The following is a 15,779-nucleotide window of genomic DNA, read 5'->3' as shown; positions in this document are numbered from 1 at the left end:
AAAGGATGTTTGTCTTACTTCACATTCTTTTGTTATTGTTTGCATGGTATATCTTTCTTCAGTCTTTTGCTTTCAACTTCTCTTACACTTCAGGTATGTCTCTCCTTTTGGTTTTTGTTTTTTGGCTGCGCCATGTGGCATGTGGGATCCAAGTTCCCTGACCAGGGAGAAAACCCGTCCCCCCTGCAGTGGGAGCTTGGAGTCTCAACCACTGGACCCGCAGGGAAGTCCCACTCCTTTTGCTTTTTAATCTAGTCAGACAGCCTTTATCTTTTACTTGGAATGTTTCATTGTTTTTAATTCAAATGTAATATTACTGTCATATTTTGGATAAATTTTATCATCTTACATAGTGACTTTCATTTTTCCTGCCTGTTCTATTTATTTTTGTTCTTTTGGATTAGTTTTTTTGGGTTTTGTTTGTTTGTTTGTTTGTTTGTTTTGATCATTTTTTTCACCTCTACTAGTTTGGAAAACCTCTAGCTAAACCAAACAAGGGAGTACCCTTCTACACTAAGATCCCTTAAATCCCTCTGGCCAAACTTAAGGAAGGGACGGGACTTTGGCTCCCCCTACCCCGAACACTCCCCTCCACCAGCCCAGGAAACCTTTATCAAGTTGGGCAAGAGACCTGGCACTAAATCATCTTGCAGTTGTACCCTGTGTCCTGAATCCTTAAGAGTATGAGCTTTTGAAAGTTTAAAGCCTTTTCTCTGTTTCTGAGATAACATCCATCCTTGGAAGTCCTATGTGCTTCATATTCCATCTGCAGGAATTGGGGAAGCCTTGTGGGGCAACATAATTTACTGGGAGAACAAAACTAGCTTAATATTTGCCAGTGTTCTCCTTTTATGTAATTGTCATCAGGTCTTCCTTCCTTGATTTCTTGGGAAATACGGGAAGTTAATAAGGAAAGCAAGAGCCTAGGGACCACAAGTGACAAGGAGGGGGACTGAGGTCTGGGTGGCAGTTCTGTTCTCTCCCCAGCCGCATCTCTCCTTTTTTTCTGCTCCAGTGTGTGCTGTGAGCCCACTACCCAATAAGGCTACCCTAAAGAGAGCACTGCTGGAGGGCTTGCTCCCTCTGAAGCACATGGGCATTCAGGTCTAGTGATTTCATTCTCGTGCTCCTCAAAATGCTTCAGAGTTTCTCTGTTGCCTGGTGCTCAAGGTCATGGCTTCTAGTCCCTCCAGCCTCCTCTCCCATCACTCCCCTTGCCCCTGCAGCTCATGCTCCTTTCCCTCCCATCCAGGCCTGTACTCACTTGTTCTTGCACTCAAGAACGAATGCTGGTGTCCTCCCCTACCTTCCCACACCTCCCTCCTCTTGCCCTCTCAGGCTTGAGCTCAGACACTTCTTCCTCCAGGAAAACTCCACAGCTGGGTCAGACACCTACTCTAGGGTCAGAAAGCCCCAGTGCTTCCTCAGTGGATTGAAGACTTTATTCTCCTTTTCTTTTTTTTTTGCCACTCCGCGCAGCTTGTGGGATCTTATTTCCCTGACCAGGGATCAAACCTGCGCCCTTGGCCGTGAAATCGCGGAGTCCTAACCACTGGACGACCTCTTTTAATGGCCATTTGTCCATCTTTCTCGCTACACTATGAAGACTATGTCTTCTTTCCTCTTATAATCTCAGCACCTAGCTCAGTGCCTAGATGACAGCAGTCCTATCATAAATTCTTGTTGACTGACTGGTTAAATGTCTTCTTTCCTTTCTCTCTGTTCTCTTTCTCTCTCTCCTTCCTTTCTTCCTTCATGACTTGTTCATTCATGTCTTTTGCCCATTTTTCCACTGACATCTCAAGTATTTTCCTTGTAAGAGCTTTCCATATTAGCACCACTTTATGTAATATTTGTGGGAAATATTTTCTCCAGAATGTTAAGTACTTGTTAATGTAATTCAAGGTGATTTTTCACACATAGAAGTTTTAAATTTGTATGCTAGCAAATCAACTGGCCTTTTTTGGGTTACTTTTGGGGGGATATTGTGTAGTGGGTGACATGAGGGAGCCTTCTGGAGTACTGGAAACGTCCCAGATCCTGATCTGAGTGTTGCTTACAGAAGTGTATACATATATAAAAATTCACTGAATTGTACACATAATACCTGTACATATTATTACATGTAAGGTATAACTCAGAAGTTTAAAAATACATTTATCATTTTATCTGTGATTTTTTTCACTGACTTTTTTGAAAGCAGTTTTATTTAGATACAACTGACATACAATAAACTGCACATTTTAAAATTGTACAATTTGATAAGTTTTAACATATGAAGGCAAGTGTAAAAGCATAACCACAATTAAGATCATGAACATATGCATCACTCCAAAAAGTTTCCTCATACTCCTTTGTAATCTCTTCCTTCTACCCATTCACTACTATATGCTTTACATTTTCTAGAATTTTATGTAAATGGAATCATACAGTATGTTGTCATTTTTGTCTGGCTTCTTTTAGTCAGCATAATTATTTTGAGAGTCACCTGTGCAGTTGCATGTATCAATAGTAACTTCCTTTTTTAAATGATTTTTTATTGCAGTATAGCTAATTTACAACGTTGTTTTAGTTTAAAGCATACAGCAAAGTGATTCAGTTTTATATGGCTCTTTTTCAGATTCTTTTCCATTATAGGTTATTACAAGATATTGAGTATAGTTCCCTGTGCTAAACAGGAGGTCTTTGCTGTTTACCTATTTTATATATAGTAGGGTGTATATGTTAATTGCAAACTCCTAATTTATCTCTGCCCTACTCCCCACTATCTCCTTTGGTAACCATATATTTGTTTTCTATGTCTGTGAGTCTATTTCTGTTTTGTAAATAAGTTCATTTGTATCATTTTTTAAGATTCTACGTATAAATGATATCATATGATATTTGTCTTTGTCTGACTTACTTCACTTAATATGATAATCTCTAGGTCCATCCACGTTGCTGCAAATGTATAGTACCTTCCTTTTTATTGCTGAGTAGTGCTTCATTGTGTGGCTGGTCCATAATTTGTTTAAACATTTATCTAGCCATGAAAATGTGGGTTGTTTCCAGTTTGGGAGCTACTATGCATAAAACTGCTATCATTCAAGTACAAGTCCTTATGTGGATATATACTTTGATTTCTCTTGGATGAATTCTTTCATTGCTTTTTGTTCTTAGCAAATCCTCTCCCACCAAATGAGAGGATAAATATTTTTTCTTCTATTATTTTTTTTTAACATTTTGTTTTAAGCAGCTGGAATTAATTTTGTTGGGTAGTGTGAGGTAGGGATTTTAACAGGCTTTTTTCCCCCCAAATAACCATTTTGTCCATCACCATTTAATGAAGAATTGGTTCCTTCCTCTTTTTTTTTCTTTGCGGTACGCGGGCCTCTCACTGTTGTGGCCTCTCCCGTTGCGGAGCACAGGCTCCGGACGCGCAGGCTCAGCGGCCATGGCTCACGGGGCCAGCCGCCCCGCAGCATGTGGGATCTTCCCGGACGGGGGCATGAACCCGCGTCCCCTGCGTCGGCAGACGGACTCTCAACCACTGCGCCACCAGGGAAGCCCCTTCCTTGATTTATAATATGTAATTCCCCTCCCCACTGTAATTCCAGGAATTGGGACAATTGCAGGAAATGCCCTTTCCCACACACATCCAGGCCCCTACAATATCCCTCAGTTATTTCTGAGTATCCCCAGAGCATATCTTATGATCACACAACTCACGCTGATGAAGTTCACACACTTGCTCAGATATTAGAATCATTCACACCCAGGTTCAACTCTCCACTGATGATTGGCAGGAGATTTGGGCATCTGTCCCATTCATGCAGTGATCCAGACATTGACAGAGTGGGCAGACAGGAGTGACCCACGGTGAGGATGGCAAAGCCAATCCATGTGGCCACCCTTTTAGCCATAACCACTTCCTTCCTGCTTTACTTTGCAGAATGAGGCTGGCAAGAATCTTGGTTGTAGATGATGGGAGCCTTGAATGCCAGGCTGAAGGCTTTAATTTACTGATTCCTGCTCTGCACACAATCCTTGGCTGAGTGCTGAGGATATAGAGATTCCTTATCTTTAGGCCCTGCCCTAGAGGAGCTCACCAACAAGTAAACAGACAACTATGGTTCCTTCCTTCCACCATTCATTCCACTAATATATTTTGATCACCAGCTAAATGCCAGATGTTCTTCTGAGGGCTTAGTGTACATAAGTGAAAGATCCCTGCCCTTGTGAAGCTTGGCAGGGAGAAAGACAATACAACAATAAGGTCCTAATAAAAAGTATATGGTACATTAGAAGGTGATAAATGCTTTGGAAAACGTAGAGCAGAGTAAGGGATCTGGGAAAGGGTGAGAAGAGGAGGGAGGGATAATGAATTAAAATACGGTGGCCAAGGCGGCCCTTGGGGAACTTGGTGGCAGCCTCCTTGAGAAACACAATGTGGTGCTGAGGTCGTGGGAGCAGAGAGAAGTGCCTCCACTCAGCTGGTGGGGTTGATGGAGGGCTTGCAGGAAGAAGGCCCTGTGAACTGATTCTTGAAGGATAAGATGGGAAGTCAGCCAACAGGAGGGAAGACGGCAGGGAAAGGAGGAAGCAACATGGGCAGCAGTGACAGAGAGAGTGGCCCAGTGGAGCACCACAGACATGCTCTGGCTGGAGGGCAGGGTCAGATGAGGGAGAGGTGTCCATCTTGGAGCCAGTGGGTGCTTGAGTGAAGCTCTCAGCCCAGGGTGGCAGACCACAGGCAGCCCCTCAGTACGTGCATCTGCGCCCACTGCTTAGTGGATCGGTGATTTTTTCCAGAGCATGGAGCTGGAGTGGTGGGGAGCTCTGCCCCGCCTGTGCTGAGTGCAGATCTGCCCAGAGCTCTCTGGTCCCTCAGAGCCAGAGCTGCCACTCCCGGAGGTATCAAGCGGGTTGTCACTAGGCACGCCCTGCTCTTAGGGCATCCACTTTGGGAAAGGTGGGGCTGGGGGCAGTGTGCCTGGCCCTGGGTCTCTGAAGCTAGTCTGGCAGGGCAGCTACTGAGACTGCAGCTGTGGCTTCTGATCTCAGAAGGAGGCAGGAAGCTGTGGCCAAGGCCCCAGCGACATTTGCTTCTCTAAAAGGAGAAAGGAAGTATGTGCCAGGAAACGTGTGCAGCAGCCCCTCCTTGGCCTGGGCCTGAGTGGCCTCAGTCCGGCTGAGTCCTGGATGTGACCCAAGGCCTTGTGATGGCAGCAGTACCCACTCCCTCCTAGATAGCACTGCCTGCCCTTGGAATGGCAGTGGCCAAGGTGGTCGCTGACACCAGGGACTCTGGGCCCCAGCAGTAATGGAATCTGTGACCAAAGGCCTCAGGGTGACTGGAGACCTCCCCACACACACCCCGCCCCAAGGCCTCTCTGGGCTGGGGCTTCCTGTGACTGCGGCTGCAGAGGTTTCTTGGGCCCCTTTTCTCTGACGCTTTTTCCATAGAACAGCTAGGAACTAATGTGAACCACCATCTGGAGCCCAGGTCTCTGAAAGCCTCATGGATTCTCCCCTGGGCCCTGTCATCTGCCTCCACACCCCCGCTCTGCCCAGAAGCCTGGTGGAGGACTTGGGGCTTCCACTGCAGTGGGACACAGCGTCCTACATTAGCAAGGCCTCAACAATCTGCTGCTGCTTCGACGGCCACAAACATTGCTGAGATTCACAATCTGTCCAAATGCAATGAATGTTAGGTCTTAGGATACAATAATGAACAAGACTGGGCCAGCCATCAAGGAACAACCAGGAGAGGGAGAGAGACAGACAATAAAGAAGTGAACACATGCACAAAAAAAGACAATTTCAGACAGTGATAAGTGTCATTAATAAAATAAAACAAGGCACTGTGATAGAGTTTGACTGGGTGAGCATCATGAGGTGGTGTCCTCAAGCAGGGCCTCCTGAGGAGGGGACATCTGAGTCCACACCTGAGTGACAAGAGAGAAGCAACCACAGGAAGAAGTGGGGATATAGAAGAGCAGTGCCGAGGCCTCCCATGGGAGTACAGGGAGACTTTGAGGAAGAGGAAACCAGTGTAGTTGGGGAGGGGGCAGTGGAAGGGGATGAGTCAATAAGGTAGGCAGGGCTAGATCCCATACAGTCGTTAGGCCTGGTAAGGACTCTGAATTCTATTCCAAGTTGGAGGATTTTAAAGCAGGCTAATGATGTAATCTAATTTTAGGTTTTTTAAAGATTCATCTGGCTGCTGTGAGAGAGTAGACAGCAGTGGGACAAGAGTAGGAGAGAATGGATTCTCCATACATTTTGAAAGCAGAACTGAAAGAGTTGCTGACAGACAAGACACAGGGTGTGAGAGTATAAAAGGAGTCAGGGATGAGTTGGAAGATTTGGGCTGAACCATTGAATGGATTGGGGTGCCATGAACTGAAATGGGGAAGACCACAGAAAAGTAGGTTGATAGGGTGGTAGGAACATGACAGTTCTGTGTTTACTCTCATATGGTCATGAGGCTCCAATTGGAGAGTAACAAAGTACAAGTCAAACTGGCCTAAATATCAACTGGAACGTATTGACTCTAATAACTGAAAAGTCCAGAATCCAAGCATGTTTTGATCCATGGATCCTTAATCTGGCTTTGTCCTCAATCTGGCTTCCCTCAGTGGGATAAAATGACTGTATTGTTTCAGTCTCAACACCCATCAGAAGAAGAAGCTTCTACTGCCTAACCATTAAACAAAATTTCTAAACTTTTGTTCAATTTGATTGGATCAATTTAGATCACCAATCACTGTGGCAAATGGGAATGGGGTTATATTAATTGTCTTCACCAATCAGAGACCATCCCTGGAGGTGTGGACAGGAATATCAGCTTACAAAAGGGGGAGGAACAGAATGGATGCTGGGAAAGCAGCCCTAAGGTCCACAGAGCCATGGTTCATTAGAGATGCCATTTAGATGTACAGCAGGAACTACCAAGGGGAAAGCTGGATGTAGGAGTCCGAAGCTCAGGAGAGAGGTCAGAGTGGGAAATAAACACTTGTCATTGGTGTATAGATAGTACTTACAGCATGAGCCTAGAAGAGGATACCTGAGGAGTATAAATGCAAATCTGAGAATTCATCCCTGGGGCATGCCAACATTTCGAGGAAGGACTCTTCTAAAGAGAAGCCAGCAAAGGGAGAACAAAGGAGCAGCCAGTGAGATAGAAGGAAAGCCTGGGGAATGTGTAATCATGGACTTAAGAGAGGAAAATATTCAGGAGAATGTTTTCCTTCAGCTGAGTTGAAAGCTGCTGAGCAAAAAAGCAAGATGAGAACAAAGACGTGGATCCAACATGGTGCTCATCAATGACCTTGACAAGTGACACCTCAGGGACAGACTGTGAGGTGAGGAAGTGGAATAGTGAATATAGATGACTCTTTCAAGGAGTTTGGCTGTCAATGGGGAAGAAAAAAGGTATGACATCTGGGAGGGTCATGAAATCAAGTAAAACTTAGGTCATCGTGGCTGGATTCAGTGCCCATGTGGTCCATGGAGTTGTGGTCCAAGGGGAGCAGCCTGACCACAGGACAGTCATTTTCTTCTCTGTTCTGGGATGAACTTGGACTCAGAGCAGCCCTGGGCTAGGAGCCCCTCTTTGCCCCTCAGACCACTTGGTGTTAGAGCATGCAGCCTACAATATTGTGACTACCCACATCCACCTCCTCTCAACACACCAGGCTTGCACAGGGGTGAGCAGAGTGAAGTAAAGGACTAAACCCTATTCACTGTGGCATCAGCACAGGAGGAAAGTCCTGGGTTCTGACAAAAATGACTGATAGGGAGTTGGGAGGGGTGGGCAGCAGTGCAGCTGGGGTTGGACAGAAATGAAAGTGAAGGATGAGGGACAGTAGAGGTCCAATGGCCAGCATGGTGGGAAGAACAGCATGAATGCTGGAAAGTCATGAGGCCCTGTTTGTGTGGGATGTATAAGGGTAAGGGCGATGAAAGGGGAGAACTGGGGTCGCAGAAGTTATTGACTGGAAGGGGAGGGCAGGAACAGGGTCCTAAAAGTCCAGGTCATCCTGGAGGCTGCCCTAAGATGATGGTGGTACCTGGCCTGGCAGAAGCCCTATAAACTAGTCTAAGCTATCGCATGTGCCATGTTAATGTTTTGAAGTATTAACCTCCTTCTGAGCTTTGTTTCTTAGTTCATGCTGCAAAGAGGAAATACCAAACTCCACTGCAGAGCTTCATTCACACCAGTGAAAGAAACCACCTGAGGGATGGTCAGCATGCAAAGACCATCACTCTAATTCCCAGGGGCAAGATCTACCCATGGCTGACTCTGGGACCTCAGGTCTCTTGGGAAGAGAGACTTGGCTTGGACGTGGCTGGATTGATTGTCACGGGAATGACAGGGGGGACATCTATAACAGCTGAGGGTGTGGGCAAGAATCTTGGCCACCATTGCCTGGACACTAGAAGGAGCCCAAAAGTGACAACATTTAGTAAATGAAAGTGAACAAGTGATCAAATGAGTGATCAACTCTGAAACCCAGTTTCCAAAAAGGCAGGAGAGATTCAAAAAGGAAAAAGTAAAAAGCCAGGAAGGATTGAGTCAAATCAGTGAGCAACCTCTCTGTCCTCAGGGGAGGCTTGGGCCTCAGCCATGCCTGGGCATGAGAGGACACTGACTCATGGGAAAGACACCGTAATCAGGATCAATGTGATTTTGTGGGGGAGGATATTAGATAAACACCTATAAGATGTTCCTTTGCCTGGACTTTTCTTTCCTCCCACTGTTCACCCTGCGTTATCTGGAGCCCACACCCACTTCCGCTAGTGCAGTCCTTCCCCTGCATCCCCTCAGTCCATCCCCAGAGCAGCCAGCCCACGCCTACCCAGCCTGTCTTCTCTACAGCCACTGCCTGCATAGGTCCCACTCACATTCGTTGAAAAGAGATGACATTTTTTGATTTTCATTCTGGCTACAAATGTAATATATGTTCATGACAGACAATTTGGAAAACTCAGAAAAGTACCAAAAACAGTACAAAAACCACCCTCAATCCCAAGCTTTCTCTCTTGACACATCATTTTGTGTCTTTTTTGACTCCCTTATATAAAGGGAGATGTGGTTATAAACACATCTTCCTTTTTTTTTAGTTGGAACCATGCTTAGAGTCTGGTTTATAAATTTTATAATGGAACGGAAGCTTTCATGAGAGTAGGAACGTTATCTTGTTCATTGCTGTTCAGTAGCACCTGGGAGTCGTTCAATAAATATTTGTCAGAAGAGTGGATTTTACAGCTTGTTTTCACTTAATGCCATGTGACCATTTTCTGGCATTATTGTGTATTCTCTTACGCCCTTATTTTTAATGGCTGCATGGTATTTTATCCTATGTGTATATAATAATTTTTAAAATATAACCCACTATTGGTAGGTATTGAAGTTGCCTCAAATATTTTATGCTATAGGTAATATCAGGCTGAACATCTTTGACTATTCATATATAGCTATTGCTACACATTACTTTCAGAAGATAGATTCCTAGAAGTGCAATTCGTGGATTGAATGTGCTTACTTAAAACTTCTATACATTTGTCTAATTGCCCTGCCACCCCAAAAGGCTGATCCAAACACACGTCCTCAACCCTTTTCAGTGGAATCTATTACCATGTTTTAAACTTTGATAAATAATAGCAAACATGTACCTTATTTTTACTGAATTTTTCTTTGATTACTTGTGAGATTGGCTAATTTTTATGTTTACAAGCTATTTGTATTTTTTTTTCTTTTCTGTATTGCTTAGTCATCTTCTTGCCCCTTATTCTTTTCAGGGTGTGTTTTTTCTAATTGATTTGTAAGAGCTCCTCATATAATAAATATTTTTGAGTTGCAAAATTTAAAAATTTCATGTACTATTTTTGTTTAGTGTTTGAGCTTTCTAGTAAATTGATCTATTTCTGTGCCACAGATTTAACTTTTGTGTGATTCATTATATTATTTATTGTGACATTTATTATTGTGGCAGTATTTTTTTTTTTTTTTTGGTTGCACCAGGTCTTAGTTGCAGCACACGCACCCCTTAGTTGCAGCAGGCAGGCTCCTTAGCCATGGCGTGTGAACTCTTAGTTGCGGCATGCGTGTGGGATCTAGTTCCCTCACCAGGGATCAAACCCAGGCTCCCTGCTTTGGGAGCGCGGAGTTTTATCCACTGCGCCACCAGGGAAGTCCCTAATTTTTTTTTCTTTATTTTTTTTACTAGTTATCTATTTTATACATATTAGTGTATATATGTCAATCCCGATCTCCCAATTCATCCCACCACCACCTGTCCCTAATTTTTAGTATTATTCTACTTTAAAAAATGTCTCAGCCAGTATTGTACATGAACATTCTTCAAATTAAATTTAAACCCATTTTGTTAAGTTTTAAATTTAACAAAAGAGATTAATTAAATGAGATTGCATTAAATGTAAATAAAACTTTGGGGAGAATTGATATCTTTGTAATATTTAGTATTTTAATCCAGGAATGTCATTCATCTCTTCATTCATTGGAGCCTTCTTGCTCTTCATCTAGGTCCTGAACATGTCTTGTTTACTCCCATTTTCTATTTTTTTCTTTGTTGCTTTTGTAAAGGAAATATTTCCCTGTATATTTTCTGTTACATTTGTTTTCATATTTAATAAATATTCAATCACCTTACAAACACTCCTGGGTAGTACAAAAGTTTTTAGTTGCTTCTGTTGGAGTTTCTACCCTCTAGGTGCTCACTTTTTGGCTTTCCTCCTTCTCTCTTCCATCTACAGGTGGAGGAAGAACTAAGTTTGAGTACCTCAAACCAGAGGACAGATCAACATGGACTCCTGTCCTCAGAGGAATATGGACGATCTTCCCCCAATGGGATCATTTGTGCTTGCCTTGGAAAGATGAGCCTGATCTGGATGCATAGATGTCTAGGGTGAAACAGGACAGACACGGTTTGCCCAGCCAAGGAACCACAGAATCAGGTCTCCTGGGAGGAGCAAAAACCAGGTGAAGCAGAGAGCACATGGTAGGGAGTTGTGGGTAATACAGCTGGAGGTTCAGTAGAATCTGGTCATGGGCATTTGGAGCTAGCTGGAGGCCCTGAATTCCTGCTCTGGCAGGAGGACCTGCCCTTGAGAAACATGGTGATGGGAATGGGAGAGCCCAAGGAAGAAGAGGAGCTGAATGTGTATATGTTGTTGGGCAGGGTCCGTGGAAGGGGGCCAGAGGGAGCAGAGGTGCCTGGAAGGAGGACCAGTCTGCTAATCTCCTTCTTCCTTCAAGTGCCAATGCCTGCTCTCACCACCTGAGGACATCCTTCCTGAGCCTTTCCAAGGGCATAGTTTAGAGGTCCATCCTCCCCACTCCCATAAGACCCATGCTGACTTTGGCACAAAAAATGCTGCCCCTAGGGCAAATTGTTTCTAATTCTCTGCCTGAACAGGTCCTGTTGGTATTTACAACTGCTTCATGATTTCTTTTTCATTCTGAAATCCTGCAACACCCGACTTGTATTGAGTGTCTCCTGAAAGCCAGATGACTGAGCACATACCAGCATGAGTACTGAGTGGAGGAGGTGGCAGGTGGCAGGCCTCTCTTGGGTGGAGAGGGTGGCCTTGTGGGTTTCAGTCTGATGCTCCCACAGGTGAGCATCACCTCCCTCACTCTTTACCCCACGTTCTCTGGGAATTCACCTTGTGAAACTGTCCTCTCTTCAGTATACGCTTGGGCCCACCATGTCCATCCTGGGTGATTTACGTTCCATTACCTTTTCCTTGTTTGGGAGCTTTCATTCTACAGATTAAAAAGATTTTTTGGAAATTATTTTGAGTGAGGTTGGAGTTGTACAGCACATGTATGCAGGATGAACTGGTATTTTGGTTGGATTCCCTGCTGTATGTCATCACTGAGAGCTTGTGGTTCCCCCCAGTGTTTCTATGAATGCACAGGATATTCTCTTTCCTTCTCTCTGGGGTATGCTGCCACACAAACCACAATGAGGCTTTAATAGCTTTAGGGATGACCACAGACTCAGGTTCCTAGGGTTATACTTGTCATCTTTTCCCACTAGAAAGTAGATTGGCTCCTGAATTCAAGTCTCCTCTTCCCAAGAAATTAACTCTTGCTTTTCTTTTTTACATAGGAAATCCTCTATTTCTAATTTTAAGAGATTTTATTGAGAAAAGATGTTGAATTGTTGTGGATTCCTCTTTAATATGACTTTTGCCAATTTTCCTGTTAATACGTGTAAAGGAAAGAACATGGGCTTGGGAGTTGGATGGCTTTGGACAAATCTCAGGCTAGCTGTGGGATCTTAGGCAAGTTACTTCAGCTCTCTAAACCTCAATATCCTCATCTGCAAAATTAGGTATTTTAGTACAAATGATTGCAAGCAGTAGTAACCTACCCAAGCCATCTAAAGATTGATTAGAGGTCACTGGGAAGTACCTCATATGCTCCAAACGCAGGAATGCACCTGGGCCTCCAGGGCACTCTGGAATCAGAGTTGCAGCCACAGTTGGAAATGAAGGTCACCAGAAGTTCAGAATCTAGCATGGACTGGCTAAAAAAATCTTTCCCTGGGGATTTGTTTTGAGATGCAACATAGTTGAGCCTGAGCCCTCTTCTGGTCTTGTTTCTTGCACTGACTTCCCTCGCCCCTCACTGGCCCATAGAGAACTCAACAATGAATTTCTCTCTGTTTCTCATCTCTGCTTCTCTGGGTGTATTTGCTTCATTTTTCATGTTCTCTGCAGATGTGTACTCTCTGCAGAAAAGGACTAAAATTCCAGTTCCAAATTCCCAGGGAAGAACTACAATGGGTCCAGCGATTGTTCCAGTTATTGGTCATTTTGACCAATCACTGGTGACCAGGGTACAGAGTCACCTGTGTGAACATGACAGCCCCCATTGTAAAGCTTTGGATGGATTGAAGGTCATAGTGAGAGCAACATTTCCTAAAGAAGCTGCTGTAGAGATAATCCTAGCATCCTTATATCTTAGAGTTGCTAAGGGTAGAACATGAGCTCATTGTGTAATTACACCTGGATAATGCTCAACAAATCTTTAGGTACTGCCCTGACTGCTTGTTCCACATCAGCCTGGCACACTGGAGATATATTGTATTTTATGTTAGTGGAAATTCAAGTTACATATTTAATCATCAGTTAACATTTTATTTAGGATTTTTTTGGTGCCCATATTTATATCTGATATTGGCCTATTTTAAAAAAATATTTATTTTTATTTATTTTGGCTGTGCCAGGTCTTAGTTGCAGCACGTGGGATCTTCGTTGCAGCATGCGGGATCTTTAGTTGTGGCATGCAAGTGTGATCTAGTTCCCCGACCAGGGATCAAACCCAGGCCCCCTGCATTGGGAGCAGAGTCTTACCCACTGGACCACCAGGGAAGTCCCTGACCTATCGTTTTTTTTTTTTTTAATTTATTATTATTTTTTAATGAAGTATAGTTGATGTACAATATTATAAAGTAAAATGTGTACAATATAGTAATTCACAATTTTTAAAGTTTATGTTCCATTTATAGTTATTATAAAATATTGGCTATATTCCCCATGTTGTACAATATATTCTTATAGCTTATTTTATAGCTAATAGTTTGTACCTCTTAATCCCTTACGCCTGTATTTCTTCCCCATTTCCTCTCCCCACTAGTAACCACTAGTTTGTTCTCTATATCTGTGAGTCTGCTTCTGTTTTGTGATACTCACTAGAGACCTATCTATTTTTAATTGTTTAAAAGTTTGATGTCACATCAACGTTTGGAATTCTGTCTATATTTACTTCATAAATTGAATTAGATGACAAATAATGTTTTTATATGGTTTCAAATACTTTATATAATATAGTGATTATTTATGTCTTCAAATTAAATAGAATTCTCCTTAGGGGGTAATGGATAGCACGTTAGACTGGGAGTCAGAATGTCCGTGTTTTGGTCTTTGTCTTAATTTTCTGTGTGACCTCGAGCAAGTCCCTGCTCCTCCCTGGGCCTCTGTGGGATTAGGGAGGATGGAACAGCTGGCTCAGATGTGTTGAGCTCCCACTTAGGTGGCTCTTCTGGGGAGTCAGCCACAGGTCCTTGGGGCTGTTTCTTTTGGCAGCCCCCTTCTGCACCTTTCTGGTGCCTTCTAGGAGATTTCTAACCAGTAGTTTTTTCCCCACCTATTTTTTTTAATTGGCATATAATTGCTTTACAATGTTGTATTTGTTTCCACTGTACAACAAAGTGAATCAGCTATATGCATACCTATATTCCCTCCCACTTGGACCTCCCTCCCACCCACCCCCATCCCCATTCCACCCAGCTAGGTCATCACAGAGCACTGAGCTGAGCTCCCTGTGCTGTACAGCAGGTTCCCACTAGCTATCTCTTTTACACATGGTAGTGTATATATGTCAGTCCTAATCTTTGAAGTGCTTTGTGTTGTGCTCTTGTTTGTCTCCTGGCCCTGAGGGTACCCTCTCAAAGCACTGTTTTTTTTTATCTGTGGGTCTGAGCCCATGTGGGCAGTGTCTTGGGCATTGATTTTTTGGTTCCCTGTAAGAAGCTCTGAGACTGGGAAGCAGCCTGACTCCCTCCAGGAGATGTACCATCCTGTTCTGAAAATTCACTTCTCCTTTGACTTCCCAGCACTGGCCCGTCCTCGAGAGCTCCTCCTTCCACCACCTCTAAAAAGGTCTGCCTCTGTCCACCTCCTACCCTCTATAACATCTTCCTGGGCTGCCATGAGTCACTCTTAAGGTCCACATGGCCACCTCAGTCCTGACCGTGTGGACTTCTAATGGCCACCAGAGAAGAGGAGGACTGGGGCAGATGCCAAGAAACCACAGGTCAGGATGTGAGGAGTCCAGTAGCACTGACCCTCTACTCACGCCTTGTAGTTCATGCCATGTAGGAGGGGACATCATTCTGATTTCTGTCATGATCTTCCCATGACATGCTTCTCCCTCTCAAACATCCCAACCCTTTCTGAACCAAGAGAGAGCTCTGGAAATACTTCTTTTTATAATAGATTTTTTTCTTGTTGCAAAAATGTCTATTCATTGTAGCAAATTTGGTAAATTCAAAGAAAAGAAAAAATAACCCCTTATAATCCGACCACTCGGTGATAATCACTATTAACCTTTCTTCCATTTTTCCCCATGAATGTATAAATGCTTTTAAACATAATTGGAATCATACTGAATATATTGTTTTATAACCTGCATTTTTCAACTGGCCACATGCCACAAACATCTCTCTGTGTCATTGTTCAGTCTTACTGCGTCATCATTTTTTTTAATAATGTACTTTATTTATTTATTATTTTTAAAATTTATTTATTTATTTATTTTTGGCTGCGTTGGGTTTTCATTGCTGCACGCAGGCTTTCTCTAGTTGTGGCGAGCGGGGGCTACTCTTCATTGCGGTGCGCGAGCTTCTCGTTGCGGTGGCTTCTCTTGTTGTGGAGCATGGGCTCTAGGCGCGCAGGCTTCAGTAGTTGTGGCACGCGGGCTCAGTAGTTGTGGCTCGCAGGCTCTAGAGCGCAGTGTCAGTAGTTGTGGTTCATGGGCTTAGTTGCTCCGTGGCATGTGGGATCTTCCGGACCAGGGCTCGAAGCCGTGTCCCCTGCATTGGCAGGCGGATTCTTGCTTCTGCCTTGTTTCAGCAAGATGGAGCCCACGTGTAGGACTCTCTCCCACTCATTGTTGGCTTTCGAATCAAAGGCTCATGAGGGTTCATCTCACTGGTACAGTCTAAGTCACTTATCTACCTGTTCCTGCAAGAGAGGCTGGA

The 15,779-nt window shown here is 43.8% G+C and overlaps 1 long non-coding RNA gene across 3 annotated transcripts in view; it reads left to right on the top strand.

Moving 5' to 3' along the window:
- The window catches only part of LOC149749639 (uncharacterized), a 74,972-nt gene extending 59,734 nt beyond the window's left edge, over positions 1-15,238 (top strand). For all 3 annotated transcript variants that reach the window (XR_016392768.1, XR_016392767.1, XR_016392766.1), the window contains one exon: positions 10,762-15,238. This is a non-coding gene — a long non-coding RNA (uncharacterized LOC149749639). The remainder of the gene's footprint in view (positions 1-10,761) is intronic.
- The last annotated feature ends 541 nt before the right edge of the window (positions 15,239-15,779 follow it).

This window comes from Delphinapterus leucas, chromosome 3 (genome assembly GCF_059928025.1).
Source record: "Delphinapterus leucas isolate spDelLeu-1000000601 "Yukka" chromosome 3, BTC_Dleu_Yukka2, whole genome shotgun sequence".
In the NCBI taxonomy this organism is placed as follows: domain Eukaryota; kingdom Metazoa; phylum Chordata; class Mammalia; order Artiodactyla; family Monodontidae; genus Delphinapterus; species Delphinapterus leucas.
This window is presented reverse-complemented; position numbering and strand designations above follow the sequence as displayed.